The following is a 13,168-nucleotide window of genomic DNA, read 5'->3' as shown; positions in this document are numbered from 1 at the left end:
TCGCCATCAACAATGCACTCTCATCCCTGCGGTGCTCACTGGTCGCAGAAGGCCTCAAGCATACCAGCGTGCTCCTTCTCCACAGCCACCCGGGCAAGGAAAAATATGTCTTTCTATTGCCTCACCATGATGATCTTTTATTTTGTCTGACAATTTCCTGATTTCCTTTAAGCAATTGATTCCATGCTCCCAGTTGGGTGTGCATTGTGAGAAGTCACGGGCACACAGCCAGTGATTTTCTATCTATTAATTTTAATGGGAAGATGATCACAGGCTGTGCACCTGCAAGGCACTCCTATGAGCATCAGTTCCCTACTGGGGGTGTGGAATCAACCTTTTAAGTAGATTGGCGGTCATTCGACCCATTAACTTCCTCTTTGGGATTGGAGTGCCTATTCTTTGTCTCCCTATCCCTATCTTTTCCCCCAACTCGACTAAAATGTTTGTTTATCCTTCTGTTTTCTGTTCTGAAGAAGGGGTTTACCCAAAATGTTTACTTCTCATTTCTCTTTACAGATGCTGACTGACCTGCAATGTATTTTCAGCATTTTTTATTTTTTGTTTCAGATTTAAAGCATTTGCAGTTTTTTTTTTATTTGTTGCCTCTTTTTAGTTTCAGACAAGTGTGTTCACACAGTCCTTTTTTAGTTTACAAAAAAACAATCAGGTTTGTACATAATAAATATCATAACAACTTATATTTATATAGTGCTTTTCATTTAACATGTCCCAAAGTGCTTTGAAGGAGTAGAAGTGGAGATCAAGCAGAAAGTAGGAGAGAAATCAGTTTTTAAAGAAGCATTTGAAGGCGAGGAGAGCGAGAAAGGATTAATAGGTTTTTGGCTGAGAGTTCCACAGTGCAGGGCAAGGTTGGAAAAGTGGTGGTTGTGTGCTAGGACCTAGGGCTGGAGAAGATTGCAAAGTCGGACATTACGAGGCCTTGGAGGGAATTGTAAACACGGATGGGGTTTGAAATCAATGTGCTGGAGGATAGGGCAGCAGCTGAGATCAGCTAGGATGGAAATAATAAGTATGTGGGATTTTGTGGGGGATAGTGTGCAAGTTCTGGATAAGTTAGAGTTTGCTAGAATGGAGCTTGGGAAGCTGGACCAAAGAGAAGGTCATGTGCAAAGGAAGCCAGAATTGGAAGAGCAGAGTGTGCATGTAGGAACGTAGAGCTGAATAGGTTCCACAGGTAGGGAGGGGTAAAGCAACCCATGGCCTTGTAGATGAAGAAAATGATTTCAAAATCCATACATTGAGTGAGATGGAACCAATGAAGATTGCCAAGGAGAGAGGTGATGAAGGCGTGGAACTTAAGATGGAATAGGATGCATGCGTGCGGCAGAGATTTGGACAAGTAGAAGCTGAAATTCCATATCTCAGCAATTGCAGTAGGAGTGTGACATAAGGGCCAGAAAAAAGGCCAGGAGCCGTATACGCTAAGTGCCAGATTAGACTGCCGATATCCATGGGACCTTGTAAGGTGCAGAATTTATGCAAGCCCCTTTCAAAGGCACCTGCATCAGAAGGGCCAGTGCTGGGTCTCCTAAGTTGGGAGTTCCTGTGTCCTCACCCTCACTAGGAGCTGGTGTAACTTTGGTAGCTGGTACACTGAATGGGAAGAGGTGTATTGGGCACAATGGGGATCACAATGGGGGTTCCAAAACAGGTAAGCACCTTGGACCCCCGAAGACTGAAAGTAAGTTAATTGTTCTGTGGTTAGTACGACCCTCTTACAAAGGAGGGTACTTGAGGCTGATCTTGAGCATTTCCAGGAAGGGGTCCTGACAACTCCTGGATAGGTGGGCGCCGAAGATATATTTGCAATGGTGCAGATACCCAACGGACAAACTTCAGCAGGGTCAGCGCTCGAGGGCACTGGCAGACATGATGCCAGCATAAGTGTCGGGATCACAGACCATGTAATTTCAAAGGCATTGTAATTTGTGATTATGTTAGCAGCAAACATTCTTTCTCTACCTACCTGCATGTTAAAGATCCTTGTTTATACCACAGGCAGTTTTGTGAACAGGTAGGAGCATGTACTTGGACCAACCCAACATTCACTAGAATACTGAACAGGATATTTGTCACTCTGTTGATGGGATGCCAGACACACCTACATCCCTGCAGACTATCAAACATCTTTATTTTCCTTTTCATATGCTTTCTTTGGGCTTTTTTGTAAAATATGTGAATCCTTGTAGAAGGGGGAGAAGGTATTTGATCTGGACATTGAATACAAAAAAAAAATCTTCCAATGAATAAAATGGGTGGCATATTAGGTTAGCACACTGACATTTCATCTAGGCCTCTCACCTCCGTAAAGGTCAGATGCAAGCACAATATCCAGTACATGATCAAATGTGTATGATTTTTTTGTGATGCGTGGCACCAAAGTTCAGTGTGTAGCCTTTTTCTTTTGGTCAGCTGGGTGCCTGACATGCTAAGAAATCTATTACCGTGGTTAAGAGTGTCCAAATCAGAGCTACTAAATAATCAATACTGGTAGACTTCTGTTTGCCCAATATAAAGTGCACACTCTTTTCCTGTAGGGTAACACCCCACTTACATAAGTCTAGAGAGGTTAGGCACAGGTTGAAAAAACTAAGGCGTAGGGATCTCCAAGGGGTCAATTTTAGGATGGCCGAGCGGGTGCGTTGGGGGAGGGGGGGGCTTGTAAAATCGGGGAATCCCAGAGCGGGTTGGGAGCCCGGCTCCAATCGCCCACTTCCAGGTTCCCCAGTGACGCGTTCGGGTGCATGCGCAGCTCCCGCATGCAGGACTCCCTCCGGCAATTAAAGCCAGCGAGATGACAATTTAAATACTTACTTACCTAGTTGAGGTACTTGACAGACCTAATTGACAGGAGATTTTGGCAGGGGTGCAATTTTGAAGGATCCTCAGCGTGTTTCCCGTGCTGTGGGAAACACTCCCTGTTGGAGCAGATGTGTTTCAGTCAGCAGCCAATGGGAGATGCAAAGGATTTTTTTGACAGTTGGGGGGAATACCTCATTTATTGCAGCAGGGCACTCTGTCACTTCAGACAAAGTTTTGGCTGCAACACCTTTGTCTTTCCACTCAAAATTATTAATTTATACCCTAAACTCTGCTGTGCAAACACATTTACCTACTTTGCGGACCCTCTCAAACTCACACCATCAGGATGGGGGGCGCCATAACTGCATTCATCACTTCATCCGAGGACGAGCAACATCACCAGCCTCGCCAGGCATGCCGTCCACCTCCGCCACGTGGAGCTACACAACACAGTGCTGCGCCACAGGCACCTGCACAAAATAGTCCTGCAACTACACATACACCCACTGTAGGGTGACCCAATGGGTGGCATCAAGTGTGGGTGTTCATGGAGAACCTCATGAGAGGGACTTATTGCACAAGCCAGTCAAGAATGGCCAAGACGTGGCAGTAGTGGTGACAATATAAGATTTAATGTGAGTTGAACCAAAATCAAATATAAAAAAAAACATGACAAACCGTCAAACACCCTTGTGCTCATGAAACCTTTGCCTTACACTTCCTACTACTCATACGTGATGCTTCCCCTGTGGCTGCAGCAGAGGTAGTGGTAGGTTGGGTGAGGGTGACCGTGAAAGTGATGCATCAGAGGGTGAGACAGAGCCATGAGATTGTATGAGGATTGGGTTAAGTGGTAGTGGTGGGATGAGTACTGGGGAGATGAGTAAGTGCAGGTAAGTTGAGGATGAGGTTTGAGTGGGAGTGAGGAGTGATGTGATCGAATAGTGTTGGCAGTGCAGAAGGAGTTGTGGGGTGGGGGTGGTGATGTGGCAGACGGAGTGTAGGGGAATGAGTACGTGTACTCACTTTGGCTGACCTAGTTAGGTCATTGAAGCGCTTCCTGCACTGTTTCGAGGTGCAGGATATGTTGCTGCTGCTGCTGACCTCCTCTGTCACCTCGAGCCAGGTCTTCTTGGTGGCAGAGGCAGGCCACTACCTCCCATCCGCCTGGTAGAAGATCTCTCTCCTCCTCCTCACCCCATCCAGTAAGACCTGGAGTGAGGCATCATTAAACCCGGGAGCAGCCTTTCCCCTAGGCTGCTCCTTGCTGTAAGTTTGTCTGTTTGCTGCAGGAGCAGCATTGGAGGACTGCCCCTTTAAATAGGGCTCCTCCAGCTGACAGCCTGTGATGTGGGTGCACAGTCCGCCCACTGCGCAGGTTTACAACGGGAAACCCGGAAGCCAAAGTAAGTGGCTTCAATTTACTCGCGATCACGTGGGGAACCCACCGATTTTACTGGGCGGGTTACCCATGCGCCCAGTCGATCCCCTGCTGCCAACCCACCTTCCTGGTATAGGAGTAATGCTGGAGTTCAACCAGCTAAAACTGTATAGGTTACCAGCCCAGAGCACTAGTGAGCTTCCAATAGCTTATCCAACCAAGACCACCTTAACCATTAGGACACTGATTTACAGAGTTGTCTGGGTCCAGATCCAATTAATGAGCTAGGATGGCTGGTCAATCAGCCATATGATTGACCAGAGAGATGTCAATGCCTATTCTGGCCTCTATCTTTACTCTTCTGCTTTCTTCCACTTAATGAGGCACTATTAGATTTGGTGTAGGTAGAGACTGTTCTTCTGAGGATTAAGGCATCTGTCCTGTGGTATCCCTGACGTAGGAGTCCTTGATGTTGACACTGGATGGCCAAAAATGTAAAATTAGATTCATTCCCCAATTTTGACAATCCTTATGCTAATGAACAGAAAATAAATTATATATAGATGCAGAAAAAAGAACAGAAGTAACGTTTGATGCTAAGTGGTGGTCTTAAAGATAGTTCCTGAGGCAATTCCAAATCCACAAGTTTCTTTTTTGCCCTTAAAAATAGAAAAAAAAAGTGTATTATGTACATAGATCATCTTACAGGCTTTAATGTTACATAATATTTTATAACATCCAGCAAAAAAAGGTCAGAGCATTCCACACAGGTTCTTAAAAATGACCTGCTCAATCAAATTCAGGCATTTCCACAAAGCCTAAAGCATCATACAAACACACCACACACAAATACACAAATCCTTTCACTGCCTTGAGGGAAGAGCCTGCATACTCCATCGCACAAGTCCATATTCTTTACCAAAATAGAAAACACTGGGACCACACAGTGGACAAATTTATTGAATTCCGAAATAGGGTCCACAACCAAAACATTAGCTTGTCTATTCTCTCCACAGGTGCTGACTGACCAGCTGTGTGTTTCTGTATTTTCTGCTTTTGTTTCCGATATCCAGCATTTTCAGTATTTTGCTTGTTATCCATATTCTTTGCATTTGATCTGTTGGCAGCAGCAATTGCATCCTGGAAAACATCTGTTCACTCCCACATTAGGCCAAACAAAACTAATTTTCATTAGATCAGCCTTCGTAGAACAATATTTTCCAGAAGCAGTCATGACCTCTTTCTCTCCAACTAACACTTGGCCATAATGGGAGAAAATTTACACTGGTTACTGTTTCTAGAGAACACCTTTATGATTTTACTAGAAATAGAAAATATAGGAAAGCTATGCCAGGAGCACGTATCAGGAAATCACTGGTGTGCTTCCATGATTTTCTGCCCACAACCTGAGCACGTAAACAAGGCTCACTCTTCAGCGCAGTACTGAGGGAGTGCAATATTGTCAGAGATTCCATCTTTTGGATGAGACTTTAAACCAAAGCCCCATCTACCTGTTCAGGTGGATATAAAAGATCTCATGACACTTTTGAAAAGAAGAGCAGTGAGTTTTCCCGATGTCCTGTCGAACATTCATCCCTCAGGCAACATCACCAAAAAAACAGATTAACTGGTCATAGGACCTTACCATGCATAAATTGGGGGCTAAGTTTGCCTACAAGAACAACAGTGAGTACATTTGAAAAAGTAATTTATTGGTTGTGAAGCACTTTGGGATGTCCTGAGGATGTCAAAGGCTCAAGGAAGTACAATTTTAAAATTTGCAAACGACACCAAATTGGGGGGTGTAGTAAATATCTATTAATATCTTCTTGTATTTTGTCAAAATACAAGAAGACGTTAATAAACTTGCAGAATAGGCGAGTAATTGGCAAATGAATTTCAATATCGATAAACGTGAGGTGGTGCATTTTGATGTGAAAAGAGCCCACATACTGCTTTTATAATAAGTTTAAATGGGGTCGAGGAGCAAAGATCTAGGGTACACATTCACAATTCACTAAAAGTAGCGACGCAGGTTAATAAGGCCATAAAAATAGCAAAGCACTGGGGTTCATTTCTAGAGGGATAGAATTGAAAAGTAGAGAAGTTATGTTAAACTTGAATAGAACCTTAATTAGACCACACCTGGAGTACTGTGAACAGTTCTGGACTCCATATTATAAAAAGGATATAGTGGCATTGGAGAGAGTGCAAAAAAGATTCACAAGAATGATACCTGAACTGAGAGGATATACTTACCAGGAAAGGTTGACCAGGCTCTGACTCTTTTCTCTGGGAAAGAGAAGGCTGAGGGGCGATCTGATAGAAGTCTTTAAGATAATGAAAGGGTTTAATAGGGTAGGTTTAATCGGGTAGACGTAGTTAAATTGTTTCCACTTGTCGGGGGGTCCAAAACTAGAGGTCATAAATATAAGATAGTCGCTAATAAATCCAATAGGGAATTCAGGAGAAACATTTTTACCCAAAGACTGGTTAGAATGTGGAGCTCGCTACCACAAGGAGTAGTTGAGGCAAATAGCACAGATGTATTTAAGGGAAAGCTAGATAAGCACATGAGGGAGAAAGGAATAGAAGAGGGCTGGGAGGAGGCTCACGTGGAGCATAAACACCGGCACAGACCGGTTGGGCCTGTTTCTGTGCTGTAGACTCGATGTAACTCAATGAAACATGAATGCAATTTCTTTCATTTTGTCTTTATTAAAACTAATGGTTGGACAAACATTGAGAAAACATCAGTGATTTCCTGATGTCTTCATGGCCAGCAAGGCTTCCCACCAGTTGGGCAATTTCATAAAATTGTCCCTTTGTTATATTACAATTCTTCAAAATGGAATATTTGTGCATATTTCCAAAGTATGTTACAAAGAAAAAAACTGTAAAGACTGTAAAGCCGAAATAAAAACAGAAAATAATGGAAATACACAGATCATCCAGCATCTGTAAACGGAAAACACAGATCAATATGTTTCAGATGTGTGACCCTTCATCAGTTCTGTCAATTGTCCTACATTGCAATAAAAGGTACCAAGAAGGTTGCAGATATCGAGATGAGAGGAACATGATTTTGGAATCAATGTGCTGGGGGACAGGGAGATGGTTAAGGCTAATGAGAACAGAAGGATAGAATGTAGGCTGTAGAGTTCTGGATGAGTTGGAATTTGTGGATGGAGTACATGAGTCTAGTGAGGAGAGCCTTAGAGAAATCAAGCCTGCAGACATGGAGCTGTTCCTGCTCTGCCACCATAAACAGAGCTCCTGTTATGGTGGTAGAGTGGGAGCAGCTCTAAGGAAATTCCCAGCCATAGACAATTTACATGGTTTTAATGAGTTTCAAGAGGGAACACAAGGTGAATCATCAGGCTTGAAGGGCCAAATAATCTACTCCTGCTCCTATCTCTTATGGTCATCAATGACCTTCCCTCCATGATAAGGTCATTAGTGCGGCTGTTCTGTGATGATTCCACAATGTTCAGCTCCATTCACAACTCCAATAATGAAGCAGCTATGTCAGCCAACACCAGGATCTGGATAACATCTAGGTTTGGGCTGACAAGTGGCACCACATAAGTGCCAAATAATGAGCATCTTGAACAAGAGAAAGCTCAGCTATCTCCTCTTGACCTTCAATGGTACTACCATTACCAAGTCCCCAACCATTAACATCTTGGAGGTTACCATTGACCAGAAGCTGAACTAGACCAGCCGTATCAACACTGTCGCTACAAGAGCAGGGCAGAGGCTAGGTACTTTGAGTGGCTCACCTGCTGATCCCTCGAAGCTTCTCCACCATCTACAATGCTCAAGTCAGGAGTGTGATGGAATACTCACCTTTCGCAGCCACAAAAATACTAAAGAAGCGTGATATCATTCAGGACATAGAAACATAGAAAATGTTTGCGCAGTTTGTGTGATTTGCATTCCTGTAACCTGGCTCAATTTGCATTCCTTGCTCAATATCCAGCCCCTCCATCATCGGTACACTGTGGCTACAGTATGTACAATCTACAGAATGCATTGCAGCAACTCATCAATGTCACTTCAACAGCACCTTCCTCCCCTGTGATTTCTACCACCTGCAAAGTCTTTTGTGTGGGAAGGTGGGGGCAGATGAGAAGGGGAGAGCCCTGGGTAGTAAAGGCACAGACTTTCCTTGTGGTGAAGGAGCACTCCTGCTCCTCCTGGCTCCAATAAGATTAGTTTAACACTTACCTTAAAGGGCCTTCTTCCTTGACAGGTTTTACTGAGCAAGGTGCCTGTTTCAGGTGCCCCACTCAAAATGCTGTTAAAATACCATCAGTGTCCTATATAACTGAGGGGACTCTGATTAGCATGTATTAATGAGACTCCTGCCTGAATCAGTAGGGTGCCTCAGCCGCTGGCAAAAACAGCAGAGTTAAACTTGCTGTAGGTGGGAATAGAGTGGCAAATAGAGTTGCTCAATTTGAACTCCCATTCTGCTTGTTTTTTGATCGGAGTTTGGATGGACCCCCAAAAAATCACTAGCCAAAATAAAAATAAAATAAAAATTCAAATGGTCCAAGCTAGTGATCTTGTGCAATCATATTTTGATGCCTGAAACTCAGGTGATATGCTAACTACTGGAAAGTTTATTCATTTGGAAATGACTAATCTTACTGATAACCTAGACAAAAGCTGTAATCAGCACAATTAGAATAAGAGCTTGTTTTCAAGCATCTTCAAAACCAATAGCATTTCCTCAGATTAGACTGCTCACTATTAAAGTGCACCAGATTCAAAAGACAGAGTAGGCACAAACATGCATACTCATCACCCACAAAACCAGTATGAAATAATGTTATCATGAACTAGTTCAAAACTGTTACCTCAGATCATTTTCTGACATTCTTAGTATCACATTTTGATTTCTTCCTGTCAATGCACTTTTACCCATTCCAGATGAGTTCAGATCAAACTAATTGAAGTTCTGATTATTTAAGGACAAAGGGTAATTTCTGTCATGTTGCCTTTATCATCTATGGTTACATTTATTTGAAATAAATTATATTTTAGATGAGTTTGAATTGAATGGCTTTGATTGCTGTTAAATACAGATGAAATAGCTCACAAAAAGGGATGCAATCTCTGAATTAATGACCTTTGAGATTCAAACGATATACAAAGGAAAACTTTAGTTTTATCCATCTGATGAAAAGCACGCACACAGAGGTGAACACTACATTCCTTCTTCATGTGGTCAAATTGTGTAAAAGTATGTTTAATTACCTGCATCTGCCTTTACTTAAATCTGGAAGAAAGTTGTTGCTTAATGTCCAGATGCACGGTACAAAATCCAGGAGTTAAATTGTATGGCCAGTATTCTGCTTTGCATTTTCATTCCAGGGTTTATTAAGAAAATATTATGGAATGGAGTGATACCATATAAGTACATGCATATGAATTCCTATAAACCAAAGGAACTACAAAATAAAAGTTTATGTGCCAGTTGGCTCAGTTGCTAGTGCTCTTGTCTCTAAAGGGTTGTAGATCCAAGGCCTTCCTTCGGGGAGGAGTTTGAGCCTGTTGTGAAAACCACAGTATCAACTTGGCTCAGTTGGTAGCTATTTGTCCTCTGAGTCAAAAGCTTGTGGGTTCAAGCTCCACTCCAGCACTTTTGCACATAACCTAGACTGGTACTGTAGTGTAGTACTGAGAGAGTGCTGCACTGTTAGACGTGCCATCTTTTGGACGAGAGTGCTTGCTCAAAACTGGGTCAAGTTTGGGTTGATGAAGTCCCAAATTCACTTCAGCTATGGCATGGCTGACAGAGAAAGTAGAATTTTATTTCATGATTCTGGACTGGATTCAGACCAGATCCCAGTTGTGAAAGGGCAGTGTGCACGTGTGAGAGGCCCGAGGGCCAAAGTAAATTTGTAAATGCAGCTTAACTGTCGGAGTCTTCAGGATTTCAATCCGCACTGAAGCGATCGGGAACGGAGCACTCCTGCTCCTTCCAGCTCCACAAAAAACATTTTGGAAGTTTTGGGGCTTTTTCTTGACCGGCCTCCAGCAATCCTTTTAAGGACAGCTGGTTAGGCTGCTAAAGACCCACAAACAAATGTAGATGTCCGGGTCTGAGATGAGCGCAGAAGCCTCCAATTTAACAGTGGCCCGAACTCCCGTGCAAATCGGGCATGGACCTCTGCACTGCACTGTGTTTGGAGAGTTTACCCTTTGCAGAAATGTGTTTTCATGACACTATAATGCTGAGTGAGAAAGAGTATGATAGGTAAAGAGGTGAATGAAGCTGTATGATTTACTTTGGCCACCCTTGTGAGGTTGTTGAACCTTTTCCCTGCATTGTGTGCAGCTCATGGGGTGGTGGAAGTTGCAGTGACTGCCTCTGCCACCTCCCTCCAGACAGCCTGCAATGACTCTTTTATGGGGCTACCCGCCATCAGAGTCCATCAGGCAATGCCTCCCGGCCCTCACTTGTGCCAGCAGCACCTTTACACACACATCGGAAAATCTGGGGCCCTTCCCTGACACCTCTGAGGCTGCTGCTCCTTCTACCATTATTTCTCTTTTACTGGCTACAGTCTTTGAAAGGCTGCACCAGAACTGTATTTCCCTCCCTCCCAGCAGTGGTAAACCAATGAAGGTTGGTTTTCTGGCTTCCAAAGCACCTTGCCTGGATAATAAGCATTCTGGGAAGAAATTGCAGCGAGTCTGTGGCAGTTTCACATTAGCAGGTGTTAGAACCGCTTCACCACGAACCTGTCAAAAGGAGGAGAATCCAGGCCAAGAATTGACTCCAAACTTTTGCAAAGGATACACAACTTCTGCCTTTGTGTTTCCTTGCATTGTTGTTAGAATAAATGGTGGTTGAATCCATGGTTTTGCCAGAGAGACACAGTATCCGCTCATCTTTAAAACTGTAGCATTTTCACGTTATTAGGAATTCCACTTAAAATCAAAGAAAAATGAAATCATTCTAATTGCATATTTTCAATATCAACTCTTACAAGTGAAGAAATACTGCTCCTTTCAAGAAATACTTGGCAGATTTGGATTTTTACACTCTGAATGATTCACTTGTGAATGTAACAGAAATCTAAAGAAACTCTCTCCATAAAAAACTGCAATGAGCCCAATTACTTTTTAATATGTTATTTTTAAAAATACAATTTTAAGTGGGTATCATCATACCAAGGAGACTGGATTTGAAATGTTATTTTAACAGTGTTATATAGAAGCTACAGAGGACTGATTATATTTGTTAACCATTAAAAGATGGAAATTAAAAATTAATTATTATCTTCATTCTTTTATATTGAATGAAAACCTCTGAAAGTCCTCACTGGTAGTTCTAAGATTGGCTAAGCTTGGAAAACACTAAAAATAAACTGAAGTAAAGTTTACAAAGCCTGTTTTATTTATTCACAGTGCATAGAATCATAGAGAACTGGAAATTACAAATCATTCAATTGAAGCTTTCTAATAACATCATAAACCACGAAAAGGGTTTGTGAATGTCCTCTGAAACTCCAGACTGACTCCAGATTTTAACTAAGTTCTGAGGAATTGTTACTTTGTATTTTTTAAACTAGTTTCTTCCCATCACAAGCAGGTAAGACCAGTGCTTGCAAAGCTAATGAGTCGTCACTTAGGACCAAGTTTGTTACTTTTGATTGAGACATTCCAGAGCCTGAAGATAACAGCATCAAGCAACAGGTACTTTATTAGGGAATTGGGTTTTGGCAGACATTTACCTGCTTATACAAAGATAGGCATTATTAAATAGTAACAGATTCCTGATGAAAACCAGACAGAGGACCTCTTATTATCTGGTGCAAGACAATCTGTGCAGCCACAGGCTAAACTCAAAAGTCTTTGATGAGGTAGGGGCAATCAAGCCCATCATTCATTTATGGTTACTTTTCAAATTGTGACTGTAGGGCATTGTGGACTGGCTGGTTGGCAGTAAAACAATTTAGTGATAGACTGCAATGAGTAATGGATCTCATTTGAGACCTTTTTGTTTTATAAGGACTTGTTTTTGTTTTATACTTTAAGAGAGGACTGATTGCAGGGATCAGAGAATACTCTTCCTGATTGGAACTGTGGGGTAATAAAACTTAAACAGTTTCTGAAGGGAGCAATTACATGGAATAAAAGGCTTTCTGAAATTTTGGGAAGTTTGTTATTATGTAACACCTATTAGTAATCAGTAGAGGAAAATCCTCTGGATTCCAAGTAAGCTTTCCACAGACCTGCTCCTATTTAGCAGTTTCATATTTTCTGTGTCATGTATAAGGTTATATCGACAGTTCAAAGTAATGTTTTTGATAAGGGAATAAATGTTATGATTTAGCACACTCATAGAGCTTCATACGATGCAACCCTCTGGCTATGTTTTTGGTTTTCATGCTGATATTTTCTCGGGTTCAGCACCAAAGACAGACACTCCAATAAGCAGACCTTGCATCTCCTACGATCTGGACCATGACCTAACCTGACCAATATCTAGGTAAATGATAGCAAGACTCAGGGATTACAACACAGATCCATGACTCTGTATACAAGCTACTGGAATTTTTCACATGGTGGCACATGATTCTTCTCTCTTTGATGGATGGGCTGAAAATTTAAGGTGATTGGCAAAAGAGCCAGAGGCGACATGAGGAAACATTTTTTTATGCAGCGAGTTGTAATGATCTGGAATGCACTGCCTGACAGGGTGGTGGAAGCAGATTCGATAGTAACTTTCAAAAGGGAATTGGATAAATACTTGAAGGGAAAAAAAATTACAGGGCTATGGGGAAAGAGCTGGGGAATGGGACTAATTGGATAGCTCTTTCAAAGAGCTGGCACAGGCACGATGGGCCGAATGGCCTCCTCCTGTGCTGTACCAACTATGATATGATAATATACACGATGAGACTCCCCACCCATCCGGAGCCATGTAACCTCCTGGGAGTGGTA

Source organism: Heptranchias perlo, chromosome 5, assembly GCF_035084215.1.
Source record: "Heptranchias perlo isolate sHepPer1 chromosome 5, sHepPer1.hap1, whole genome shotgun sequence".
Taxonomy (NCBI): Eukaryota; Metazoa; Chordata; class Chondrichthyes; order Hexanchiformes; family Hexanchidae; genus Heptranchias; species Heptranchias perlo.
Note: the sequence above shows the minus strand (reverse complement) of the source record.